Source organism: Alosa sapidissima, chromosome 21, assembly GCF_018492685.1.
Source record: "Alosa sapidissima isolate fAloSap1 chromosome 21, fAloSap1.pri, whole genome shotgun sequence".
Taxonomy (NCBI): domain Eukaryota; kingdom Metazoa; phylum Chordata; class Actinopteri; order Clupeiformes; family Clupeidae; genus Alosa; species Alosa sapidissima.
In genome coordinates, this window is record NC_055977.1 from 3,745,630 (window position 1) to 3,753,129 (window position 7,500).

Genomic DNA, 7,500 nt, shown 5'->3' on the forward strand with positions numbered 1-7,500 from the left:
AACTAAAGACGCAGCAGATGTAAATGCACATCTGTAGAGCGCAGCAGAGAGACGAGGGCCGCATGCAGCTGTGGTTGCAAACAATCCTGTCTCTAGTCTGGGCATGAAGAGACTGGAGCCTGTCCATCTGCCCTGGTGAAGTGGAGAGGCTCACTTATGAGAATCGATCGGAGGAAAGCACATTCCGGGCACCGCAGATCACCCTCAGGAGCACTCCAGATATAGACCACAGTGATGGCATTTTATGTGGGGATTGATATGGCCACAACAAGGCACATTTATATCTGTCTGGCCATCACAGACTCACTGTGCAGTCAGGGAGGGGGGGGGGGGGGACAGGGCAAAGCACCTCCTAGAGTTTATACACACAAAAAAAAAATGTTCACCTAGACTTGACTTTCTCCAACCCTTATGACACACACACACACACACACACACACCCTTATGACACACACATGCGCACATACACACACACACATCCATCCACACACACACACACACACTCATGACACACACACACACACACACACACGCACACGCACACATGTACACACCCTTATGACAGTGTAACGATAAATGTAAGCCTCTACCAACGGGGTGGTGTGAAACACACACTTGGAGTCTACAGCAGCGTTATAATATTCTCTTGTGACGGAGCAGAGCCCCAACCCCATCTCATCTACACCCTGACGGAGCAGAGCCCCAACCCCATCTCATCTACACCCTGACGGAGCAGAGCCCCAACCCCATCTCATCTACACCCTGACGGAGCAGAGCCCCAACCCCATATCATCTACACCCTGATGCACATTAGAATATTCTCAACTCCATCTCATCTACACCCTGATGCACATTAGAATATTCTCAACTCCATCTCATCTACACCCTGATGCACATTAGAATATTCTCAACTCCATCTCATCTACACCCTGATTCACATTAGAATATTCTCAACTCCATCTCATCTACACCCTGATGCACATTAGAATATTCTCTTGTGACGGAGCAGAGCCCCAACCCCATCTCATCTACACCCTGACGGAGCAGAGCCCCAACCCCATCTCATCTACACCCTGATGCACATGTGTATTCTCTAGTGACGGAGCAGAGCCCCAACCCCATCCTGATTCACTGCATGCAAATTCCCATCTTCGTTGTTTAGTATATTACTCTGCAATCAAAGCAACACAATCAAGTTCTTTTACCTTACAGTGACGGCTTCAGACTCATTTGAATGCTACACTGACTGACAAAATGGGTACAATATGGGTATAAAATGGGTACAATATGGGTACCCAGTATGTTGAAAATGGACAAAAAGAACATTTACAAAAAGGGACCTCCTACATTGTGCTACTTTAATACTATAGTATTGGTAGGTAGGTAGCTGTTCGAATAGCTGAGCAATTTTAATTTACAGTTTTTTTCAGCGTTTTTTCAGCGTGTCTAACCAGTTGTCACATTTTCAAAACTCTAAACACAATTAGCACAGCGTCTGTCTTTTGTGGCCATACCATTCACACATTTCATGTCGTTTTCATACAATATGCAGCCAGTGAACACATTTCCACAATGCTTACATTTTCTTAACAGACAAGCTATACCTCCCAACAAAACTATGGATTGTTTTTGTAGTATTTACAAATGTTAACACACAACATCCCACAATAGCAAACACAATATTCCAAACCTTAGATACAGTATAAAAACCTCTGCTTCTGCTCTGCTTCCAAATGGTTTTATCCCAGGTGCATCAGATCTGATCAGATGCGATGTTGATGAAAACGTGCGGCCTAACTCTGAAGATCGCAGAGATTAGATACAGTAATTTTGTGTTATTTTTAGTCCCCCCCCTTTTTATCTGGGCTTTTTGCTGTTGTTTTTTGTTCAGCTTTTATGTGTTTCATGGATATTTTGTTCACTGTAAGCAATACTGTAAAACCTTTTCTGTTCTATCATACTGTAAACAGTATTTCTACTGTACCTGTAAACAGTAAAGGGAAAAAACTGATTTGCTTTTTACTGGAATGCTTTTGAATGTGAACATTACATGTGGACATACAGTTCCCAACCAAGAAATTTAGTGTAAAAACGGATAGCATGTTTTGCATGCAAATACCTGTAAAACTGGAACATACAAGTCTATGCAGTTTTTGTAATGTCAACAATAGCCAGTATTTTGAAACCTGGTGTACTTTGATTGACTGCATGTACCTTGTGAAGTGAAAACAAGTGTTATTCTTTGACAGAATAATTTCATTTTGAGTCAGATTTCCAGTGTTTTGGTAAAGTTGGTGTGTGCAGAGAAAGATGTGTTCTGTATTGAAATGAAGAGTTAGTATATATTTAACAAAATGTGTTTTTGAGAAGAAAATTATCCATTTGGCCAATTGTGTTTTGTAGGTGTGAGTCTGTGTTAAGAGTTTAGAAAAAGTATCTGAAGTATGGGTAAACATAACATAACATAAACATAAACATAACATAACATAAACATAACATAACATAACATAACATAACATAACATAACATAACATAACATAAACATAAATATAAACATAAATATAAACATAACATAACATAACGTAACATAAGTAACATAAACATAAACATAAACATAAATATAAACATAACATAACATAAATATAAATATAAACATAACATAAACATAACATAACATAACATAACATAACATTAACATAAACATAAATATAAATATAAATATAAACATAAACATAAATATAAACATAACATAACATAACATAACATAACATAAACATAAATATAACATAACATAAATATAAACATAACATAAACATAACATAACATAACATAACATAATGGGTGTGGAGTGGCACCATATGAACTAGGCCATGTTTGTGTGCCTGTGTGTGTGCAGGGGAATTAGTGGTGTTAGGATGGCTGCATATGTGGGTGATCGTCCACAGCGGTGGCGGGGCAGATTAATTGTGGGCATAATGACCGCCCTGATGGGTGGGCAGTTAAAATCGCCATGAGTCGGCAAGGGCGTGCCGCCACTGTGCCAAGGCCATGAGTGAAGCACACCTTCACACGCACACACACACACACACACACACCCTAGCAATGTTTAGCAAAGACTGTAAGTGTGTGTGTGTTCATGAATATGGGTGTGAGTGTGTGTTGGGGGGGAGGTGCCATATGTGTCTACTGTATGTATGTATGTGTGTGTGTGTGTGTGTGTGTGTGTGTGTGTGTTAAAGGGGGATGGGGGGGATGATGGCGAGTCTCCAGCTACTGTGAAAGCTCCAGTGGGAGTTAATGTTGTGAACTCCCTCCCTGGTGCACATAACAGCTGCTGATTAAATGTGTATGTGTGTGTGTCTGTGTGTGTGTTTGTGTGTGTGTGTGTGTGTGTGTGGTGATGGCAGACACACACACACACACACACACACACACACACACACACAGAACCTCCATCAAACTTAACACTCCACAAACTGCCGATATTGACATGCAATATGCAAAATGGTCCTTTTATTGCCGTATTGCCGAGTGGTTTAGTGAGCGGCTGTGGGGGAAGAGGGGCTTTATAGGTTTTACATGAGTAGGACTTTGAGTGAGTGTGTGTGTGTGTGTGTGTGTGCACCTGTATGTATGAGACTGTTTCATATGTCATCTGTACATCTGTGTTTGTGAGTGTGTGTGTGTGTGTGTGTATGTGTATGTGTGCATGTGTGTATGTGTGTGTGTGTGTGTATGCCATATGTCATATGATTACATGTGTGTGTGTGTGTATACAGGCATGATTCTCCATTGAATACTATGCAGGCTATCGACGGACATATCATCATAGTGAACAGCCCTGTGGTACAGTCATAGATATACTGTAACCTTCTGTTCAGAATATTATATTAGACAGTTCTGCCTTGTCAATCACACCGCTGAGAGAAGCTAATATGACTATTATGCTTTTCATAAGTACAGAAGTGTTAAACACACTGATGTTTGGATAATTCTACAATCTGAGTTATGAACACGTGTTGAGTAATCAGGACACCCTATAATCTGTGCATCTCCAGCCAAAGACACCTTGAAGCTGGAAAAGTAATTTGGTTACTTTGATCTTCTGAAAGGAGCCGATTTGCATTTTGGACTACCTCCCCACAGCGCGTTTGCCAAATAGACCTCAACAAGGCGCTGCTTTCCTGAAAACACTATGGCAAAAAAGGAGCACTTCAAAGCCTTGTGTTTCGGTTCCATAGTTACCGATGGTGTGATTCGTTAATTAAAACACCAAGATTGGCTGGCAGGTTGTCACCTCCGGTGCGAGTGACGTCAGCGACATACCCCGATAATGATATTCGAGGCCCGACATCAAGGGGCTCGAGAGAAACCTGACTTCACGGCAGATGCTCCGTCACACGGTCTATCGACTTTTTCTACGTCGCGATGGGTAGGACTCTGCGACAGCCTTAAACACAGCAACTAGGACGGATAATCATGAAACATATCAACACTTCCCCATTATCCGAGCCTTTGTGTGACACTGAAAAGACTTAAACGGATTTGTAGAGGCATAAAACAGCTAAAATAGCTGAGCCTCGAGCAATTAGTTATAATCCCCAATTTTGAGCATTATCTGCCTCCCCTCTAAGTGTCTGCTGACGTTACGTCAAACAAACAACATACAAGAAGCCTCGCGTGAAATATCTCCTCTGAAGAACACAGAGACGCCTGATCTGCTATGAATCAAATGACTGCTGCGATTCGAGTTAGCCCATTTGTGAGCTCAGCTGATGCGCGTCCACTGAAGAAATGGCAAATTATTGCCCCATGTGAAGCTCAAACCCGTCGTCTTACTCCTCACATAGTCCCAATTTGGCACATCATCTTTATTCAAAAGGACTCGGTGTCATGAAAAGGAGACCGAGGCGGGAATATGTGTATATCTAACCCTAACCTGATCAGTATCCATTTCATTTGGGTAGTAGGCTATTGGTTTGTAACTGATGCTTTCATTCGCTGAATGGAGGCAGGGCCTGCTGTATGTCAACTCAATTTGCCATGTGGGTAATTTGTGAGGTTCAGTATCTGAGCATTAAAGCATTAAAGCATAAAGCCAATGCTCCTAGAGAGGGATGTAGCCAGTCTCCAAGCATCACCAGTCAAAAGGCACTATACGCATAACATGAACCGAAAAGTTGCACCCTGATTTGAATCGCTCAGCAGCCTCCACCAGCTCAGGAGAGCAGTGGAAGCTATGAACACACGCTTCTTCTGGCCAAATAGAGCCGGGTTGCCAACATCATAATCAATCGGGAAAATCAATGAAACAGAGCGGGCCGTTCCAGCTCATAGATATCCGTAATCCGTACCGGCCATTAGCGGTGTCATGGAAACATGATCAAGTATAAGCAAAACCTCTCAAAAAATAGTCTGACCCCCAGCAAACACACACACGTTTTTTTTTTAATTAAAAACGAAACCTTATACCTTATGACGTAGACTACATAAAAAGAAACCATCCAGTTGAGATTTGATTGCTATATGCAGATAGATAATGCATTTCTCCCAGGTCGCTGCTCACGCGCACTGATGTACTCGTGTTCTTAGTGCAGGCTACACGGAGTTAATGAGATGAGTTTGTTAGTGTAGCGCTAGGACACTTTTTCACGAGGGATTTGCACTTGATTTGGCATCGCTGGCGCTCGAGCGGCATGCATCCCAGCCCCGCTGTCCCGCTCTGCAACTCTCGTGAGGTTAATTACACCTCGCGCGACTGCTTTTAGTGTAAACGTGATAGCGCCCGGCGAATTCTGCTCCAGGACACGTATTCACGGTCAGCGAACGTTCACGCATCAGCTGAAGTCGTTCCAAGATATATAAGGGGTCGATGCGTTGCTCGCCCGCTGGTTTGATCGCTGCTTCAGAGTGATGCGCGCGCGCGCGCGTGTGTCTATGTGACGGGACTAGCTGATCAGATCATAAAAGTTCCAATAGCTGTCAAGTTGTTGACACAGCTGCCGGGCTCCTGTTGACATGGAAGACACCTCAGAGTGCACGAACCCAATTTCCTTCTCTGCTTTTTTTTATGTTCTCTTTCTTCAGTAGGTTACGCAATGAACGTGGCAGCTATCAGTCATGTCAACCCAGAGCTCTCGTGCCCAACCTCTATAGCCTATTCTATAGTCTCTGGCTTTCATGCCGCTCGAGCGCACTGCAACATCTGCTGTTGGTACCCCACCGCCGGCTTACCTTACTTGGAGAGCTTCTGCGCCGTCAGTCCTGCATCCTTGCTCCGACAAGCTTAGTCCAATATTCCTCTGAAGGGAGGCCGTTTGGTTTGTGGCACGGGGCGACGGGGAGCAGAAACTCAGCAGTGCGCGCGGTCCTCAGCTTGCAGCTCCGCTAATTTTCTCCGGCGTCCGCGAGCTCTGTCTCTCCTCTGGCAGAGCGCAGGATTCCCCACCAGTCCAGAGCGAGCGTGCTATTGGTCGGCGGGACTCCCCGTGGCCCCTCAGCCAGAGGAGGGGCCTGATCGCGCAGGCAGCATCCCACCGTACAGTTAAACTGTCTGAGGCAGGCAAAGCGAACACTGTATCGCTATGTGTTCTCGAATAGGTTTGAGTGCTCTCACCTCTCAGTCTGTATTCTCGGTGACTTTTTAAAATAATTAGGGCAAATATGTGTTTCGATGAATACACAATAGTCGTAAGACTGTAGTCAAGAGAGCGCCACGCGCGTGCATGGACTACGGCACTCACTGTGTACGGCCATTTGGAAATGGTTTATGTCTGAAGTGCGGTGCGTGTGTGCTTCCTGTGTTCGCGGGGAAGGCGTGGCCCTTGTTTGGAAGATACGCTCCGTTCAGTTTCAATGCAGGGTTAAACCCTTAAACCATTAAAACATCTTCCTGGAAGCCTCTGTGGCGGTCTACGGGTTGTTTGGCCACCACACAGATCATGAGCAGATCAGAGTGAATGGAATGGAATCATGATTTGTTTTGTGATGTGATACGTGGATAGTTGCTCATAATATTCACATTAGTGTCGTTGACTTCCCGGACGATGCCGTGTGCATCTGCAAGTTATTCTCTACCAACAGCCCTTATGACCAGCAGCGTATATTTGATACTCTGCATGTTGTCAGCAAACAACAACGGGGCACATTGTGCTGTCGAACCGTGGCAGTTGTTACTGCTGGTGGTGTCAGTAGCAGGCTTGTGCAAAATTCCAGAATTGAATTGAAACTGGCTCTTAAATTACAATTCAATTCTTGAATTTCACTTGCATTTCAATTAAGGTAGCAAACAGGAAACATAATTGCAATTCGAATTGTGCACAACCCTGGTCAGTAGGCTAACTCAGTGCAGTACTTTCTTAAAATGAACCGATGCAAAAATAGAGCCAAAATACAGGAACGTGTTAGTATTTCGTACAGCTGTTTTTTTTTTAATGCACGTAGGCTGCTTTTTGACTACGAAGGTTTATACAGCAAGTTAATAACGACCAGCCGTGGTCC

General features: G+C 43.8%; 1 protein-coding gene across 1 annotated transcript in view; it reads right to left on the reverse strand.

The window, feature by feature from the left end:
- The window catches only part of dlgap3 (discs, large (Drosophila) homolog-associated protein 3), a 194,446-nt gene extending 188,006 nt beyond the window's left edge, over positions 1-6,440 (reverse strand). The window contains 1 exon segment of the mRNA XM_042077316.1: positions 6,235-6,440. The gene's annotated coding sequence lies outside the window, so the exon portion shown is untranslated.
- Between the last annotated feature and the right edge of the window lie 1,060 nt (positions 6,441-7,500).